This window comes from Lithobates pipiens, unplaced genomic scaffold (genome assembly GCF_037356315.1).
Source record: "Lithobates pipiens isolate NorthernLeopardFrog02 unplaced genomic scaffold, aLitPip1_a1.2 Scaffold_16, whole genome shotgun sequence".
In the NCBI taxonomy this organism is placed as follows: domain Eukaryota; kingdom Metazoa; phylum Chordata; class Amphibia; order Anura; family Ranidae; genus Lithobates; species Lithobates pipiens.
Genome location: NW_027507748.1, coordinates 590,450,219 through 590,470,737, shown reverse-complemented (window position 1 = coordinate 590,470,737; position 20,519 = coordinate 590,450,219). Strand labels below are relative to the sequence as shown.

Here is a 20,519-nt window from a genome sequence, read left to right as displayed (position 1 = left end):
GGCAAATTCGTACACGCCCTCGTCACGTGACCGGCGTCCTAACGGAATCTCGCGAGATTTCGCAATTTCATTGTCCCCCATGGATTCTTGGGAAATAGCTTACAAATTTCCCAGGGACCATTGCGAGGACGATAGCCACGCCTACTCCCACGGGAGGACAACCCGGAAGTCAGCTGAAACATCAGAAATAAAAGGTAAGTAAATAATATTTTTTTTTTTCAGGGTTCGTTTAGGTAAGTATGCTATCTGTTGATTTTAATAACATGAAGTTTCATTTTCAGGTACCAAACCACTTTAAGTGCACTTTGTTTTAAATTGCACTTACCCTTCAAAGTGACCCTATCACATAAGTAAGAAGTATCAACCAAGCACGTATCTGTAAAGAAAAAACAGAATAGTTACCTCTCTTGCCACCCACATTGCTGAATGCTGCTCTGTTGCTAAGGAATTGTCCCCTGATGTCCATTGTAAAAACAATACTTCCAATCTCTTGTGTCCCCCACAACACTCAGTCATAGCTCTGAGTCCCAACTGTCCCTGATTTTGAGGGATTGTCCCTGATTTGGAATAAAGTCCCTCTGTCCCTCTTTCCTCCTCATTTGTCCCTCATTGTGATCTGCTCTATATAGTTGTATATAAAATGCACATTTCTAGCTTTCAAAAAAAGTGTTTCCCAGTGCTAAACCTTTCATCCAAATTCTAAATGTCTACATATGTAAATTTCAAGAAAAAAAACACTTGTGGGTTTAACTAATATTTTTTGTATAATTCACCTTTATGGGGCGTGACAGTGGGTGAGTCCTATGCCTACATACTTTTGCTAGATGTCCCTTGTTCCCATCTCAAAAAGTTGGGAGGTGTGCTCGGTGACATGGAGGCCTATGCACAGCTACACCCACATGGGATTGCAAATGGCACCATCCAGAACCATAAATAGAATAAAACAATAAATAAGCAAGCACATCAAATTATGTGGATAATAATGGCACAGCCCTTTATTGGATAAGCATAAGGAATAAATTATTAACCAACCAAGATAAAAAACAATAAGATATATTGCTCAGCCATACAACTCAAACAAACATCACCTTAAAGGGGTTGTAAAGGTTTGTGTTTTTTCACCTTAATGCATCCTATGCCTGAGACGGTGAATGGAGACGCACCGGACTCCTGCTGTGAGCTGCTGCATTCTCAAGTGTGAACCCAGCCTTAAACATAAATGAAAAGTCTCCAATTTGGAATAAGTGACAAAAGCACAGAAATGCTGTAGCATAAACAGATAGGGAGGGAGGCTTGGTAGCTTGCTGATTGCATTCGGTCCCAAAAGAAGAAGCTCTTGCGCCAGTTCATTTATTTATTTACCCTGCAGATATGAAAATGAAGAAACCATTGCAGACATGAGTATAACAACACAAGACTCCTTCCTCAAGTGACTTTGCAAAATAAACGGAGCAAAAGGCGCAAAACAGCAGCCAGGACATTATTATTATGATGGTGATTATTATTATTATTATACACAATTTATATAGTGCCAACAGTTTACGCAGCACTTTAGAATGTATGGGGGGACGACACAATTACAGTACAGTTCAATACAAAAGGTACAGGAGGGCCCTGGTCGTAGAGCTTACATTCTAAAGGCAGGGGGTGGTGGTAAATAAGGTAATAGCTGCAGAGAATGATTTGATGGGGGTGGCTCTGGGACAGTTTGTTGTGTGTGGGATAGGCTTCCCTGAACAAATGAGTTTTCAGGGATCTTCTAAAGGTGGACAGGGTAGGGGCTGATTGGATCTACTGGGGCAGGGAGTTCCAGAGGATGGGAGAGGCTCTGGAGAAGTCTTGAAGGCAAGCATGGGAGGAGGTAACAAGGGAGGTAACAAGAGAGCAGGCGGTCCTGGGAGGAGCGGAGGGGACGGTTTGGGCAATATCTGCAGATGAGGTTGGTGATCTAGATGGGGGTGATGTTGTGAATGGCTTTGTATGTTATGGTTAGCATTTTGAATTTTACACGGTGGAGTAGGGGGAACCAGTGAAGGGATTGGCAGAGAGGAACCGCAGTCACGGATCGGTTAGTGAGGTGTATTAGTCTAGCAGCAGAATTCATAATAGACTGCAGGGGGATAGCCTGCTTAAGGGTAGGCCATTATGGAGAGAGTTGCAGTAATCAAGGCGGGAAATAATCAAGGAGTGAATAAGTTGCTTTGTAGTGTCATTAGTCACGAAGGGTCCAATTCTGGAGATGTGGCGGAGGTTAAGGCAGCAGGATTTAGCCAGTGATAGATGGATATGGGGGTTGAAGGAGAGGTCAGAGTCAAGGATTACACCAAGGACCCTGGCATGTGTGGAGGGACCAATGGTTGTGTTGTTGATATTAATGGTGAAGTCACGGGGGGGGGCACGAAGGAGGAAATTTAACAAGCTCAGTTTTAGAAAGACTGAGTTTGAGGAAGTGGTGTGACATCCATATCGATATGTCATTCAGTAAGTTTGAGATCCGTGAGGAGATCAAGGGGATGAGTTGAGGTGTGGAGAGGTAGATCTGGGTGTCGTCGGGATAGAGGTGGTATTGGAAGCCATGGGAGGTTATCAGCTGGCCCAGGGAAGAGGGATAGAGTGAGAATAGGAGAGGCCCAAGGACGAAGCCTTGGGGTACCCTAAAAGAAAATTGTGCTGATTTTGGAGTGCAACTTTGGATGGGTGCAACTTGGATACAACTTTGGCTTTGACCAGTGATAATGGACAACTGTTGCATTGTATAATATTCAGGTAAGACTTTCATGCAACTTTTGAGGGTTAACATTGAAGTCTATGGCCCTCAAGTTGCAGAACAAAATAGTGCATGAAGTGGTTATCATGGGGAACGGCTTTTCATGCAACTTTGATGTCCAAAAGTTGCATGACAAGTCACACAAATGTGAATGGAGCCTAAAGTGGCCTCTGCAATCCCTCAAAAGGGTGCACTATAATAATTCCACCCTCCTTTATTAATTCCATCCCTAATCACTCAATTATCACCTCCCTGGCCGCTAATGTTTGTAGAGTAGTGTAGACTAGTGACATGGGATTGCCATAGGAACGGCAAGAATTTGATATCTGGACTGTAATGGCTTCCTGAACTCTGGGCTGTATGTAAGAAGCAATATGGTGGCATCCAGTAAGGAATAACTGGGTCCTGGGGGAGACTCAAGTAAAGTTTTTATTCACTGATTATATTAGTTATTAGCTGAAACTCTTAGCGACCACTAACATTTCACCTTTCATTGATCTATCTACAATAAACAAAAATTTGAGTAGTTGCTATACTTCTTTAGATATCACCATAGCTGGCACTGCATTGCTGATGAAGAATAAATGTATGCATGGGTATTAACGTAAAAATCTGGCCATATTAGGTCCTAACACATCACCCATCTAAAAATGAGAACACATGTGTTTGTAGGGTTAATGAACAAACCTAGGCATGAGCCCAGCAAGGAATGAGGTGTGTGCTTGTGTGAAATCGCAGCCAAGCTTTGGGTGGATGCAGAATGCTATTGAATGAACTTTAATTACTAGAGAAAAAATGACATGCAAGCAAAATCCAGCATTTCACACTGAGCTTTAACCAGCCCCACCCGGCAAACTGCTCCCCGCCCAGCAAGCCGCTCCACACCTAGCAGAGACATGACAGGATTGCTGCTATTACAGGTGTCCTAGACAGATAACTTCAGCAAAGATAGAATAATTTGTTTTGCACTATGCTTAAAAGAATGTGTAAAACATTTTTCTACCAGGTACCCTTATTGCATTAAGTTGTATACCTTCCCTTCTAATGAATGGTCTCTACCACCTGTGCTATGCTGAACTACATTTTTCAGCCAGCAGCAATAAACTGCGGGTAACATACCATTACCATAATGGTCAGGTATCACTCATGTATGCATTAGAGCAAAGACTTGAATATCTGAAGTGATCGTCTCCTGCTAACTGTCAACTCAAGATCCAATCTTTTGCAATATAGGATTCAGATTTTTGCTTTAAAAAGTCAAGTTTTTAATCGTAGTTTCCTTAAAGGGATAGTTCACCTTTACCACAAAAATTCCTATGCAGATAAGAGGTATCTGTAGATAAAAACAAACTGCAGCACTGACTAAAGTTAAATAAAGCCCTTGCTATAGGTGTAGGACATTTACATAACTTATGAAACCTGACTGAAATACTCCCAGGACATTGCTAAGTGAGGCCTAGTCATCACTGCTAACCTCCACCATCACAGGAGCGAGCGCTCAAATGCTGAGCTCAGAGCTACTGTATCAGGGGAGAGAAAGAGTATGTGAGGGGGTTAGAATCAGAGAAAGAGTATGTGAGGGGGTTAGAATCAGAGAAAGAGTATGTGAAGGGGTTAGAATCAGAGAAAGAGTATGTGAAGGGGTTAGAATCAGAGAAAGAGTATGTGAGGGGGTTAGAATCAGAGAAAGAGTATGTGAGGGGGTTAGAATCAGAGAAAGAGTTCACTCCTGTGATTGTGGCAATGAGCAGTGATGACTAGGCCTCACTTAGCAACGTCCTGGGAGTATTCCAGTCAGGCTTCATAAGGTATGTAAATGGCCTACACCTATGGCAAGGGTATTATTCATCTTTAGTCCACCAACTTCCCTTACCTGCATAGGCACTTTTTGAAAAGGTGAACTATCCTTTTAAAGTGAACCTGCCTTTGAGAAACAGTAGAAACTGTTGGATAGCGGTGGCACAACTACATTAACCACTTGCTTACTGGGCATTTAAACCCCCCCCCTCAGTCCCAGACCAATTTTCAGCTTTCAGCGCTGATGCACTTTGAATGACAATTGCGTGGTCATACAACACTGTACCCAAATGAAATTTTTATCATTTTTTTCCCACAAATAGAGCTTTCTTTTGGTGGTATTTAATCACAGCTGGGAGTTTTATTTTTTGCTAAACAAACAAAAAAAGATGCAAAAAAAAAAAAAATCATGTTTAACCACTTGAGGACCGCCGTATTGCCATTGTACGTCAGCACAATGGCACAGGCAGGCATAATCACGTACATCTACGTGATTGCCTTCCAGCGGGTGGGGGGTCCGATCGGACCCCCTCCCGCTGGTTACGGCGGTCCGATTCGGTCCAGGAGCGCTCCGTGATGAGGGGATGGCCGTTGGTTTTCGGCCACCCCCTCTGGATTGCTCCTGGCCAATGAGAAGCTTCCTCCCCTGTGTATTGTTTACGCAGGAAGGAGGAAGTGATGTCATTCTCCTCGGGGCGGTCTTTTTGACCGGACTACGAGGAGAACAGTAAAAGTAAGTGTGCACCAACACTACACTGACATGTAGGTACACACAGGCACACAAACCCCCCCCGATCCCCCCCCCGATCGCCCCCCGATCCCCCCCCGCCCCCCCTTCCCCCCCAGTCACAGTGTCACTGATTGCATTGATCATTTCTTTACTGATCAATGCATTCAGTGTCAGTTGTGACAGTAAAAACTGTCAGGACAGTTAGTGTTAGGTCCAGGGTAGCCCCCTATCACCCCCCAATAAAGATTTAACCCCCTGATTGCCCCTAGAGTTAACCCTTTCACCCCCTTTTGCCAGTGTCACTAAGCGATCATTTTTCTGATCGCTGCATGTGTCGCTAGTGTCGCTAGGTAGCTAGTTATTTTTTTAGGTTCACCGCCAGGTTTTTATATCGCTAGGTACCCCGATATACTACCCAATAATGTTTTTAACCCCCTGATTGCCGCTAGTTAACCCTTTCACCCCCTTTTGCCAGTGTCACTAAGCGATCGTTTTTCTGATCGCTGCATTAGTGTCGCTACAGTCGCTAGGTAGCTAGTTATTTTTTTAGGTTCACCGCCAGGTTTTTATAGCGCTAGGTACCCCGATATACTACCCAATAATGTTTTTAACCCCCTGATTGCCGCTAGTTAACCCTTTCACCCCCTTTTGCCAGTGTCACTAAGCGATCATTTTTCTGATCGCTGCATGTGTCGCTAGGTAGCTAGTTATTTTTTTAGGTTCACCGCCAGGTTTTTATATCGCTAGGTACCCCGATATACTACCCAATAATGTTTTTAACCCCCTGATTGCCGCTAGTTAACCCTTTCACCCCCTTTTGCCAGTGTCACTAAGCAATCGTTTTTCTGATCGCTGCATTAGTGTCGCTACAGTCGCTAGGTAGCTAGTTATTTTTTTAGGTTCACCGCCAGGTTTTTATAGCGCTAGGTACCCCGATATACTACCCAATAATGGTTTTAACCCCCTGATTTCCGCTAGTTAACCCTTTCACCCCCTTTTGCCAGTGTCACTAAGCGATCATTTTTCTGAACGCTGCATCAGTGTCGCTAGTGTCGCTAGGTAGCTAGTTATTTTTTTAGGTTCACCGCCAGGTTTTTATAGCGCTAGGTACCCCGATATACTACCCAATAATGGTTTTAACCCCCTGATTGCTGCTAGTTAACCCTTTCACCCCCTTTCACCAGCGATCACAGTATAAGTGTCACTGGTGACGCTGGTTAGCCAGTTAGTTATTTAGGTTCCCCGTCAGGTTTTTATATAGCGCCAGGGACCCCCATATACTACCTAATAAAAATTTGAACCACCTGATTGCCCCTAGTTAACCCTTTCACCACTGATCACCGTATAAGTGTTACGGGTGACTCTGGTTAGTTTGTTTTTTATAGCATTTTATATTCAAATCCGGAAGGCAGTGCTTGGTTTTCGGGGTCCCGTACGTGGCTAGGCTCCCAAAAAGTCCCCCACATGTGGTATCCCCGTACTCGGGAGAAGCAGCAGAATTTATTTTGGGGTGTAATTTGACTTCTGCCCATAGCATGTGTGAGCAATATATCATTTAGTGACAACTTTGTGCAAAAAAAAAAAGTTTGTAATATTCCGGCAACTTTTGGCAAAATATAAAATATTCCATGGACTCAACATGCCTCTCAGTAAATAGCTTGGGGTGTCTACTTTCCAAAATGGGGTCATTTGGGGGGGTTTTGTGCTATTTTGGCATTTTATGGCCTTCGAAACTGTGATAGGTAGTGAGGAGTTAAATCAAAAATTTGCACCCTTAGAAATCCTGAAGGTGGTGATTGGTTTTCGGGGTGCCGTGCGCGACTAGACTCCCAAAAAGTCCCACACATGTGGTATCCCCGTACTCGGGAGAAGCAGCAGAATGTATTTTGGGGTGCAATTCCACATATAACCATGGCATGTGTGAGCAATATATCATTTAGTGACAACTTTTTGTAAAAAAAATTTTTTTTTTTTTTTTTTGTCATTATTCAATCCCTTAGGACAAAAAAAATAAATATTCAATGGGCTCAACATACCCATCAGCAATTTCCTTGGGGTGTCTACTTTCCAAAATGGGGTCATTTGGGGGGGATTTGTACTGCCCTGCCATTTTAGCACCTCAAGAAATGAGATCGGCAGTCATAAATTAAAAGCTGTGTAAATTCCAGAAAATGTACTCTAGTTTGTAGACGCTATAACTTTTGCGCAAACCAAAAAATATTCGCTTATTGACATTTTTTTTACTAAAGACATGTGGCTGAATAAATTTTGCCCTCAATGTATGACTAAAATTTAGTTTATTCGATTTTTCTTATAACAAAAAGAAGAAAATATCTATTTTTTTCAAAATTTTCGCTCTTTTTCCATTTATATCGCAAAAAAAAAAAAATCGCAGAGGCAATCAAATACCATCAAAAGAAAGCTCTATTTGTGGGAAGAAAAGGACGCAAATTTCGTTTGGGTGCAATATTGCATGACCGCGCAATTACCAGTTAAAGCAGCGCAGTGCGAAATTGCAAAAAGACCTCTGGTCCTTAAGGTATTTATTGGTCCGAGGCTGAAGTGGTTAATAGTTTGTTATAAAATTTTGCAAACATGTCATTTTTCTCCTTCATTGAAGTGCGCTGATGAGGCGGCACTGATAGGCTGCACTGGTGGGCACTGATAGGCTGCATTGGTGGGCACTGATAGGCTGCACTGGTGGGCACTGATAGGCATAGTTAAGGCGGCACTAATAGGCACAGATAAGGCGGCACCGATGGGTACAGATAAGGCGGCACTGATGGGCAAAGACGGGCACAGATAAGATGGCACGGATGGGTGGCACGGATGGGTGGCACTAAGGGGCACTGATAGGTACCACTGATAGATGGGACTGCTGGGCACTGATAGATGGCTCTGATAGGTGGCACTGCTGGGCACTGATGGGCACTGATGGGCGACACTGCTGGGCACGGATATGTGGCACTGGGGTGCAGCACCTTTGTTTAGGCAGACTGTGGGCACTGCTGGGTGGCACTGTGGGCACTGCTGGGTGGCACTGCTGGGTGGCACTGTGGGCACTGCTGGGTGGCACTGTCAGGGGGGACACATTTTTTATTTAGGTAGGCAAAGCAGGGGGCAGGTGGGCACTGGCAGGGCTGGCCGTGATCGGGACTGATGTCCCGATCACGGCCGCCGGTGATCGGCTTTTTTTTTTCTCCTCGCGCTGTCAGCGCGAGGAGGAATAATAGCCGATTACCGGCTCCGTTATATCACATGATCAGCTGTCATTGGCTGACAGCTGATCACGTGATAAGGGGTCGGGATCGACCCCTTGCACGGATCGGTGATCAGGCGAGTCTCGTAGACTCGCCGATCACAGGGGGCGCGCAGGCTGCTCGTACACGGGACTACGTCAATAGACGTAGTCCCGGAAAAGGAGATCCGCGCTGTAGCCATCATTCGGCTATAGCGCGGGTCTCAAGTGGTTAAACAAAATGAGAATCTCAGCTATTCCATATCTGAACTTAGCGTGCATGACCTAAACTCAAAAGTTTTCATGAAGTGAGGATAAAAAAACTTTGCAAACTTTTTATGACTGTTTATGTCTTTGTTAGGATGAATTCCCCTCATGTCTTGCTATGAGAGTGAGGATAGCAATAAAAGGAAGAGCTGCAATCGATCCAAAGCAATCTGAAGATATATTATTGTAACCTCTACTGCTGGTAATAAGTTCTCAATAGCTAGCCTATATAGAGCCAGAATGCTCTCTGTAGAGTTATGCTTGGAAAACAACATAGTTACATAGTAGGTGAGGTTGAAAAAAGACACAAGTCCATCAAGTCCAACCTATGTGTGTGATTATGTCAGTGTTACATTGTATATCCCTGTATGTTACAGTTGCTCTTACAGTAAAGAACACTCTACGTAGTTTAAGGTTAAACCTCTTTTCTTCTAAACTCCCTTTCGCGAAAATTTTTGCTAAACTCCCTTTCGCGAATTTTTTTTATCCCTATTGTGGGGTCACCAGTATGGTATTTGTAAACTGAAATCATATCCCCTCTCAAACGTCTCTTCTCCAGAGAGAATAAGTTCAGTTGTGCGCTATATAAGTATTTCATTCATTCATTCATTCATCGCAACCTTTCATCATAACTTGCATTTTATGTATGTGAAGTATGGAGTAAACACTGCAGTGTCCAGCAAATAGCGATATTGCCTTTCTTTTATAAATGAGCCTTTAAGTTGTGTGATGGGTGCTTTAACCACTTGACCACCAGAATCTTTGTGTCTGGGGCATTTTTTGCTATTCAGCACTGTGCTACTTTATCTGACAATTGCTCAGTCAGCAAACACAAATAGTTTGCTTTTGGTGGTATTTGTTCGCCACTGAGTTTTTTTTTATTATATAAATGAAAAAAGACTTAAAATTGTGAAAAATAACAATTTTCTGTTATAAAACATATTCAAAAAAGATCAAATGTCTTCATAAATTTAGGAATTCAGCCCAAAATGTATTCTGCTACATGTGTTTGGTAAAAACCAAACTGCAATAATGGGGACACTGATCCGTACAGACACTATACTGGTGGTAATCAGGGACTTATAATGTGACTGTGATACTGTGGTGGCCAATCTGGCTACCTGACACTGGCTGGGAGGAACACTAACTGACACGGACATTGCTAGTGATACTAATTCCGCAATCAGTGATAATACTGTACACTGTCACTGTACAAATGGCATTGGCTGGTAACAAGGCAATCACATGGTTAACTGTGGAGGGCAATAAAGGGGTTTAATGCGCCTAACCAGTGTATATGATCTGATTTTATTTACACAGAATCTGTCTGGCTCTTCTCCCTGAACAAAAAGAGCTCAGGGAGGGAGAAACTGGCCAAATCCTGTGTGGCTACAGCAGGTATACAACCAAAATAATTGGCTGTAATCTGCTGACAGACTCATACTGTGGCCAATCACAGCACAAATCAGCAGGGGGCGCACGCAGCATGCGAGAGAACCAGTAAGTAAGCCGCAATGTATCCATGTTCCACTTAGCCCGGGGCTGCCGCCCACCCACAGTAAATGTACTGTGGGTAGAAGGCAAGTAGTTAACCTGTACTGACAGAACATGAAGGCTACCATTGCCAACCTCTCCTTCTAAAAACGCTCAGACATGCTTCTGAAAATCATAAAGACCTGGATTGATTCATTAAAAGAATTGAGATTTGACTACATTCTGATTTTTTAAAGAGCATACTTATATGACTCAGAAAGTTCTAAAGCCACAGCCACCAGGTAACCGTATTCCTAAAATGAAGTCAACATGGCAGCTCCCGTATTTCTACCAGCAGAAGTTCCCTTAAAGCCCAAGTGCAGGTTTCCTTTTACTATTAATAGTTTGGGCCTACTAAGGTATTCTGCTGCTGTCCGTGCCTTATCATACTGTTTTAGCATCAGCTACACACAGTGTGCAATGTTTTGTTCTGGCAGCATCTCAGGTGACTTCCCGTCTATTACTGGAGCAAAACAGAGTCAGGCCAAGTGCGTCTCAGTCACTCAGGGGAACCTTGTATTGTTATCAGTGAATACAAGGCTTCCTCTGATTGGCTGAAGTGGAAATCATGGCATAATTTGCCTGCTCCTGCACATCATCCAATCAGAGGAGGAGGCCTTGTATTATTGGATAAAAATACAAAGCCTCCTATGAATGGCTTAGAACCACTCAGTCTGACTCGATATTGTTCCAGCAGCAGAAGTCATGCTTGACTAATGCTACTACAGTATGATACAGAGCACACAGTGCCAGAATAACTTCGCTATGGAAATAGTTGGTGTGGGCCAGCTTTGCCCAAACCAACTATTTTAAACTGAAAGGAAAACTGGACTCTGACTTTAAACTTGCAGGAAGGGAGTATGTCGGATACAGCCCTCTGCTTGTTTACTCGCTACTTAATCAGCCACCTTTTTACAAAACAAATAATAAAGAAATTGATGGCAAGGGACAAACACATCCCTAACTCTAGCAACTCAGTTCATCCTTAATAATAACATTAAACTTGCAACACACATTGACTAGAGGACTATTGCATCACTATGAAAACATTGCATTGTTGTGGTAACAGGGATGTCAGGGAAGAGCGCCATGTCCAAGAAGCATCAGTTGATAAGAATGACTATGAGAATCACCAACTCACAGCAAGCATAGGGTGTGAAGGCACATTAGCACAATATAGGTTATAATGGCTCACTATGGTTACTATATGTTTAAAGAGGTTGTAAAGGCTGAAGGCTTTTTTTTTTTTTTTTTACCTTAATGCATTCTTTACATTAACTGCTACAGCGCAGCTCTTCAGTTCTTGGAGGATGCCCATGGACATGCCCGAGAGCAGCAGCTTGGCTCTGCTCGCTCTCCCGCCTCACTGGACTTAGTGAGAGCAGTGGGAGACAACGCTGTCAATAAAATCCAATAAAGAGGGAGAGGGGTGGGGGGTGCCGGCCCGTACTGTGTGTGTCAATGTCGGGATCGAGCCTGCACATGTGCCACCATAGGAAGCTGCTTTCTATGGTGGCACATGGAGAAGAGGAGAAGCCCAGTAGGGGAGCTTAGAAGGGTAGTATTGGGGCTGCTCTGTGCAAAACCATTACACAGAACAGGCAAGTATTACAAGTTTTTTATTTAAAAATAAGAAAAATATGAGATAAAACCGAAAGCCTCCAACTGTCGGGCTCTGGCCGACAATTTTCCAGCTAGCTCTTTCAACTAAAATCAATGAAATAATTGACTTTTGTGAAGCCAGATGTTGCCAACGGGACCACCCATAGAATGAATTTCAGCTGATTCACCAATAATTGTCCAAAATTCAATGCACGGCATGGCTAGCTTTACACGTTTCCTGTTGTACAATGACACCTCACCACATCTAAGGACTGGTAAACTGCAATATATTATATTTTTGTACTTAGGATTAGATCTGTTTTATTGATAAGCCTGAAAGAGAGAACAAGGTTACTTTTTTTTTGATGGGTACCACTACAATTCTGTACAGAACACAGACTGATACTCATGGGCGTAACATAAGGGGTTGCAGGGGTCACAATCGTAACCCTGTCCCTAGCTCCAGGGGGGCACTGCAGCCTCCCTGTCATATTATAATATCCTCCATAAAATCCAGCTCTGGTCTGCCCTAGGGGCCCACAGCCATGCTCCAGTGGCCCTAGGGCTCTACTTTGCCTTCCACAGTCCACAACCCCTCTGTTCCCATTGGCTGGGAAGAAGCTGTGAGCCATTTCCTGAATGGAGAGGAGCATGAGGTGAGAACAGCATAGGATAGGGAAGTGTCTGTGCTTTGTGCTGGCAACCGAGCTCAGCGAGGCCAGAGGAGGAGAGTGCCGTCCTGTAGCCATGATGGGACTGATGTCACTGGTGAGGTATGACACTGCTCAGTGTCTCCTAGTCACCAGCTGGGATTCTCTGTACCCCCCACCTGGGGATGTCTACTTACCCTACTTCCCTGGGAACTGGGGAAAAGACACACACCTCCAGGAGGTGACTTTTCCCAACACCTGTCAACACTGACAGAGAAACCTTCAGAAATTGCTAAAACAAATCCCTTAACACCTCCTCCGGGGGGGGGGAGGTTTTTTTTTGGGGGGGGGGGTGAAGGTATGCAGGCTCCAGATGTTGTGTCACAGGGCTTTGCCCTCACAAATCTAAGTTGCCCCCCCCCCCAAAGCCCCCTGACCACCCCCTCCACCCTGCATGCTATGCCCGGCTATTGAGCTCCTTTCCCATTACAGCACTCTATACTGTTGCTCCTCTGCAGGGCTATAATCACATTCCTTTACAACACAGCCAGTCAGCCATGATCTACACAGAGTGGATCTGCCTACTGTAACTACACTGCCGTTCGGACCAGAGAATTTCACAGGCCAGAAGGGCAACGGAAAAAGCCAGATACACCCTGTGAAGATGACAGACTGTGTGTAAAGGAATGTGATTTCCGCCCTGTATAGTGTAGGGGGAGCTGTATATAGTAAGTGCTGAGATGGGAAAGGAGATCTGCCAAGTGACCTGCCAGGCGTCCCTGTCCTCTGATTCTCCGGTGGTGATCCCTGTTCTTTGATTCTCTAATGTAAGGAGGAACTCTAGGAATTTAAATCTCTTAAGCCACTTTGAGTATCTTGGCGTGCGGTGGATGTATTTGCACGCACGTATGAAGTGGTAGGGGGTGGGGGGGAGGGGGCCATATCAACTTTTGCATCAGGGCCCACAAGCTTCAAGCTACACCTCTGCTGATCATGTTACACTTGTGCATTGTGTGCAGTTTATTGCAGATATTATTGTGGATTCTATTCAGTGTAAAAGAAATGCCCATATGAATAACATTGTGTGATTTATTTATTTTTTGTCTGTGGTGCAAAACAATCTTTATGAGTTGTTGTTTTATAGTACCACTTGTTTCTGTATTATTTTTTCCCTATACTGGTTTCTGAGTGTGACGAAGGCTTCAAGTACACTTGCCTACACTGGCAGGCCCTAAACTTGAGTTTAGCTCCCAACTGTCCCTGATTTTGTGTGACTGTTCCCGATTTGGAGCAATGTCCCTCTGTCCTTCATTCCTCTTCATTTGTCCCTCATTTTGGTCTGATCCATATAGTTGTATATAAAATGCACTTTTTATCCCGACTTCCTGGCGGGCTCTGCACATGGAGTGTGCGAACACGCCAGAGCGCATCCCTATTCAGGATAGGAATGGTTTAAGGCTCGATTCAAACCTAAACAGGCTGCGAATCACACAGAAACGTTTCAGGGCCAAATTCAGGCAAAGATTTGTCCCTGAAATGCAGCCAAAGACGCACAGCGTTTCTGTGCAGTGCGCTCCACAGCCGCCCTGGAGATATGTGAACCGGCTCCAAAGAGAGACGCTCATATTCTCCTGCTATGCGAATTGGATGTGGAGAAACCCCCACATTCAATTTGCATAGGTGTGAACCCAGCTTAAACGCTGCCCATGGGAAAATTCAAAATACAGTAAAATTAAAAAATCACAGTGCGATCTGGCCATGTTTTTCTGCGGCCATGGTAAATGTACTGTATGCTAGTGTACATGAAACCTTTCACACTGTGTGTTCTGGTCATAACCACCTGCAGCCAAATCACACTGCTTTTGCGAGACGCACGGGTCTTGACATACGGTATCTCCCTTGTTCACACATATATGCGGTTCCAGTACCAAGACTCGCAGTGGGTGTATCTGCACCACCTAGTAATTCTTGCACAATTGTATCTATTACATGTACAAATTGCTGTGTTGCACAACTAAATTTAGCCCCACTGTTTGAAAAGCTAGTGTTGAATGATGCTGGCATATCCGTTTTGATGTACATGATCTTTCATCTACCATTCCCTAAACAATTTTATCTGATTGATCATGCTGGACTATTGACTGAAAATATGATTAAGACAGTTTTATTCAATGATGAGTGTTATCTTCAAAGAATACATCAGTTAAACATCCTCAGCAGACCACATCCACAATTGCCTAAGGATTAATACAGCGGCCAAGGATTATCGCATGTGTAGCCAAGTGGACATAATAACTTACGTCGTTTAAAATGTTACCAGGGTTGCCAACCTCCCGCAGCATTTTTTACTGACAAAACATGGACATTTTACTGGTGGAGCACATTTTTTTCTGGCAACTTGAGAAATTACAGAACTCCTGTTGAAAAATAACACAGTGAATATTTTAACAGTATAAACATGATATGGAAACACTGACAATATCTATAACCAGGGCTTTTTTTCTCTGAAAATAGTTGCAGGAACTCAACCACGATCCCCCCAAAGCCAAGCCCCCCCCCACACACACACACACCTTCCAAACGCCATCAAATAGTGGGTGTAGTCAAATTTCACTAACAGTGCAAGGGTATTAAAGTACATTTGAAGAATATTAAATTACAGATTGCAGAGTTTGGGGGGAGGGGGATGTTACACACAGAGTACGGAGTTCCAGGGGAGCACTATACACAGAGTGCAGAGTTTCAGGGTGTGCTATGTGCAGAGTTTGCAGTTGTGCTATGTACACAGTGCATAGTTCAGGAGTGTGCAGAGTTCAAGGGTGTACTACACACAGTGCAAAGTTCAGGGGTGTACTACACACAGAGTGCAGAGTTCAGGGGTGTACTACACTCAGAGTGCAAAGTCCAGGGGTGTACTACACACAGAGTGCAGAGTTCAGGGGTGTACTACACTCAGAGTGCAGAGTTCAGCCTTCTTCCGCAGCTGCTTACCTCTGCATCCCCCATCTCACTTTCATCCCTCTGCGGCTCTAACCACTCTATGCATGCAACACCCCTTCCACTACCCTCATCTTCTCCCGCCACCATTTCCCACATGTCTTACTTGTGTTGCTGTATTAAACTGAAGCAACCTATTGGCTCTAGAACAGGGATATGCAATTAGTGGACCTCCAGCTGTTGCAGAACTACAAATCCCATGAGGCATAGCAAGACTGTGACAGCCACAAGCATGACACCCAGAGGCAGAGTCATGATGGGACTTGTAGTTTTGCAACAGCTGGAGGTCCGCTAATTGCATATCCCTGCTCTAGAACCTCCCCACACACTATAGGTGGCCCCTCTCTCATTTGTAGGGAGATGATCCAGTGGGGGAGTTGAGATCTGTTCTGCACCTTCATCTTCCTTGTCCATTCAGGAGATCAGATCTGTGGGAACCATTGAGAGACAAGCTATCCCTTGTAAACACAGAAGCCGGACTTCAATGTTTACAAGTAATAGTGGTGAGCAGGGAGCAGAGGGCCTGAGCCAGAGGTGGTGGAACTGAGCTCCGCCAAGTTCCAGCTGAAAAAAACCCTGCCTATAACAAAGTCATTTACTTTATTTACACTTAAAAAGCCAACACAGCATGAAATTATCAGCCTCAGATATTTACTGGCAATTAAAAAAAAAAAAAAAAAAACAGATTTTTACAAACGGTCAATTTACTGCTGGTCAGCAATGTTACTCCAGATTCTAGAATAACTAAAGATTCCAAGTTTTAGAAATGAGGATATTAATATATATATTACAGAGACCTATTGATGATAATGCTCCTAGCATTCATTCACAGATCACCTTGGTCTGTTTACTTAGGGATGTGCTTTCCTTACCAAATTATGGGGGTAGTGAGGTAAGTGGTAATATTCACATAGAAGATACATAGGTTAGTTTTCAGGAGGCCTGAGCTGGGAGAGCACATTAAACAGGAGCGTTGTCTGGTCTGGGTGTGGTAGGGATTCCTCCCTGCTCTGATTCTGTCAATGTTGTTTCTCTGTAGCTTTGGGTGGGGCGGCTTCCCTGCACATCACAGAGAGCGGAGAGCATTCTCACCCCACCCAGACGCGACACTTTCTGCAGTCTACGCGACAGCAGGGCAAATCCCAAACATAACATAGGTGTTCTGCTAAAACATTTTATTGTATTAGCTCTCACAGACATTAATAACTGTGATACATTAAAATAATCAACTTTACATCTCAGCTTGGGAAGTCCCTCTATGCAAACTGTGGGGGTTATTTACGAAAGGCAAATCCACTTTGCACTAGAAGTGCACATGCAAATGCAGTCGCTGTAAATCTGGGGGGTAGATCTGAAATGAGGGGAAGCTCTACTGATTTTATCATCCAATCATGTGCAAGCTAAAATGCAGTTTTTTTATTTTCCTTGCATTCCCCCCTCGGATCTACAGCGACTGCACTTGTAGTGCAAAGTGGATTTGCCTTTAGTAAATGCCCATATTCATTCCCCATCAGCACCAACCAGCTTGACAAAATTCAAAAGTTAAATTGACTTTATTTGGAAGGGGCCAGGTGGAAGATTGCTGAACAAACATCGACTGCATCCTCAAAGATGCGGCCACTGTTCCAGTATTCCTGACAGCTTCCAAGGGAGATTTGTCTATCCATGGTGCTTCGCATGGACGACTGAATCTATGAGCTTGATTTACTAAAGGCAAAAATACATCGTGCACTTTACAAAGTGCAGTTGCTCCAGATTGTAGCAAATGAGGTAAAGCTTCACTTCTCAAAGAATAGCCAATCACGTGCAAGGTAAAAAAAACAGCATGTTTGCTTGCACATGATTGGATGATGGTGGACTTCAGCACAGCTCTCCCTCATTTACTCTAAGCTCTGGAGCAATTGCACTTGCAGAGTGCAACTGCAAATCAACCTCTATGTGTGTATGGCCACCCTCAAGCTGGCCATACATTATACAATGGGGTTGATTTACTAAGGGCAAATCCACTCAACACTACAACTTGTAATTGCAGTCACTGTAGATCTGAGGGGAAGCTCTGCTGATTTTATAATCCAATCATGTGCAAGCTATAATGCTGTTTTTTATTTTCCTTGTATGTCCCCCTCAGATCTACAGCAACTGCACTTCAAGTGCAAAGTGGATTTTCCATGTTCTTATTCAATTTTCTTTTAGATTTACCTTCAACTATGTAGTGTAAGGCCGCGTACACACGGGCGGACTGTTCGCCCAACTTTGTCCGCTGAACAGTGTTTGGGCGGACAGTCCGCTCGTGTGTGAGCTTTCAGCGGACAGTTTCAGCGGACAGTTTGACGGACAAGGTTTTTCGGAAATTCCGTAAAACTGTCCGCTGAAACCTTGTTTCAGCGAACAGTCCGCTCGTGTGTAGGCTTGTTCGTCAAACAAAGTTGCGCGCATGCTCAGAAAGGATTTTCACGCCGAAAGCTATAATGCAGTGTATAGGACGTCGTATTTTTCGTCCCGTCGTACGTGCCGTCATCGCGCACGGTTTCAGCAAACTGTTCGTCCGTCGTGTGTGGCCATGTCCGTCCATGCTAAGTTTGAGCGGACTGTTTGCCGAAACTGTTGGACGGACAAAGTTGGGCGAACAGTCCGCGCGTGTGTACGCGGCCTAAGGGCCTGCCTGATTGCATACAAATGAAAAGTGCTTCTCTAAAGGAAAACTGTACAAGAAAATTGTATAATGTATGGCCAGCATAAGCCTTCTATGCCCAGCTGATCAGCAGAACGGGGGCATAGGTGGGTATTCTTTACATGTTACATTAGCTTTTCGCTATTGCTTTAATTGTATTTAGTGAATTTGTCCTTTAGGCTGGGTTTACACCGCAGCCCACCCCTGGTGTGTCTCCATTCACAGTTTCAGGTTCTATTTCAGCCCATTTTTGGCTGAACTCGGATCTGAAATGGACCAAAAGAAGCACAGGATTCCTGTGCAATTATCACCGGAGCTGCTGCGGAGATGTGTGAACCAGTTCCATAGAGAGCCGTCACAATCTCCTGCTATGCGAATTGGATGCGTGGAAACCTGCATCCAATTTGCACAGGTGTGAACCCAGCCTTAAATAATGACTTTGTGGCTTTTATATAAAAATGTGGTATGCAAAACATTTGCTTTTACTCATATAAACCAAATAGCCTCCAAATTTCTTTTTTTTACTGTACTTATTAAAAAGCATCCTACCCAGCTATAGAAAACATGTTTTTTGGCATGCTTCTATCAGCTCCTATGTGCTTCTTCCTTTATCTAAAGAGCTTTGTTTACAGTTGAAACGTAGGAATGTAAGCAGAGAAGGTAAGATATCCCCTCTGCAGTTTAGTGCAGCTGAAGTGGCCACCAGTGCTGAGCTCGGATCCTAGTCCAAACCCACCTGAGTGACCCAGCCCTGCAGACCCATGTGTACAATGGGCGCATGCCCGCTGCTCAGATGAGTTTGGCCTAAGAGCTGCACACCCAAGCTCATCTCTGGTGACTAGGGTTGCCACCTCATCCCTTTAAACCCAAACACATATTGATTGCACAGGTTCTGAGGCCAATTTAACGTTGATAAGGCACCAAGTGAGTTTAATTACCACCTTAATCAGCCACAGAACCTGTGTAGGTCCTCTTTCACACAAACGATCCGTTCAGGTCTGCCTGTCAGTTTTTTCGGCGGACCTGAACGGATGCTCCATAGATCTTTATGAAGTGTTGGATGTCAGCGGTGAGTACTATGAGGCTTTCTACAAATTAGTAGTAGGAGCACTTATGAATACTGAAGTGCGCAAGATATGTTTTCGGATTGTGTATTATAGGTTATTGCACACAACAATCAAATCGAGAGAATCAGAATCGCATTGCTGATCAATAAATATTTACTGTGCACTTTGTGGAGAACTGTGCAATCTTGATTTATAAATTCTAAGCATCTCTGCAGACAAATCTACATGTATATACCGATATATATAATCAAAATGTTTGCAATTTGCTGGTTCACTCATCGCTAGTTATTGCAGTTTGCACTACTTCATTGCTCTTTGCATTGCATTATTGAATATATCATATATATTTCTATAGATAGCAGAGATTTAGGTGGTCCCAGGCTTTTGGTTCGTGCTCAGGACTGACATACCTGCACACATCTCTGCATGCCTGAATCTCTACAAGTCAGCACTAGTTATTATGACTTGCCTGCAGGCTGTCCTTGAATTGTTGAGCTTTTAAAGCCTTTCACTGAAGAACCCCTCCCTCCCCTCCAGTGTATGACTCAGACATCTGAGCACCTGGAATTCTGGACGGAGTTTTGCTGTCTTTTAGCTCAGTGCCAGAGTCCACACCTATAATACTCTGCAGGAATCTTATGAGTCAGGTCTGCCCCCACTGCCATGGTGATCTCCCACTTGCAAAAATGCAAAAACTAGCAAGCATTCACAAACTGTATAACCATGAGATATCAAATATGAATATGGCTTCACTTGTCGCAATTTAGGGCTATAATGTTGCTTCTTTTGCACAAGAATACTATTCAGCCAAGTATATTAGTATATACAGCATAACTGGGATCACTGAAAATTTTTGTTGGAAAACCTTAGCGTTCCAAAAGCTCTAAATGGCCATTGTTGGGTCTAGTTTTAGAGAATGTAAGGCCCTGGACAATAATATTTACTTCAGGTCCTTATGTAGCGCTGTCAATTTTTGCAGCGCTTTACACATGCATTGTACATTCACATCAGTCCCTACCCCAAGGAACTTACAGCCCAAGGTCCCTACATTTATACATATTAGGACCAATTTAGACAGGATCTGATTAACCCACCAGCATGTCTTTAGAGTATGGGAGGAAACCCACACAGGCACAAAGAGGACATGCAAACTCCAGGCAGATGGTGTTGCGGTTGGAATTTGAACCAGCGGCCCTTTTT

At 43.9% G+C, this 20,519-nt stretch overlaps 1 long non-coding RNA gene across 1 annotated transcript; it reads right to left on the bottom strand.

Moving 5' to 3' along the window:
• Positions 1 to 968: 968 nt before the first annotated feature.
• Positions 969 to 19,784, bottom strand: LOC143984463 (uncharacterized). The gene is made up of 3 exons (XR_013274873.1): positions 19,730 to 19,784; positions 14,885 to 15,001; positions 969 to 1,363 (listed from the first exon to the last, which is right to left on the bottom strand). It is a non-coding gene; the product is annotated as an uncharacterized LOC143984463 (long non-coding RNA).
• Positions 19,785 to 20,519: the final 735 nt, after the last annotated feature.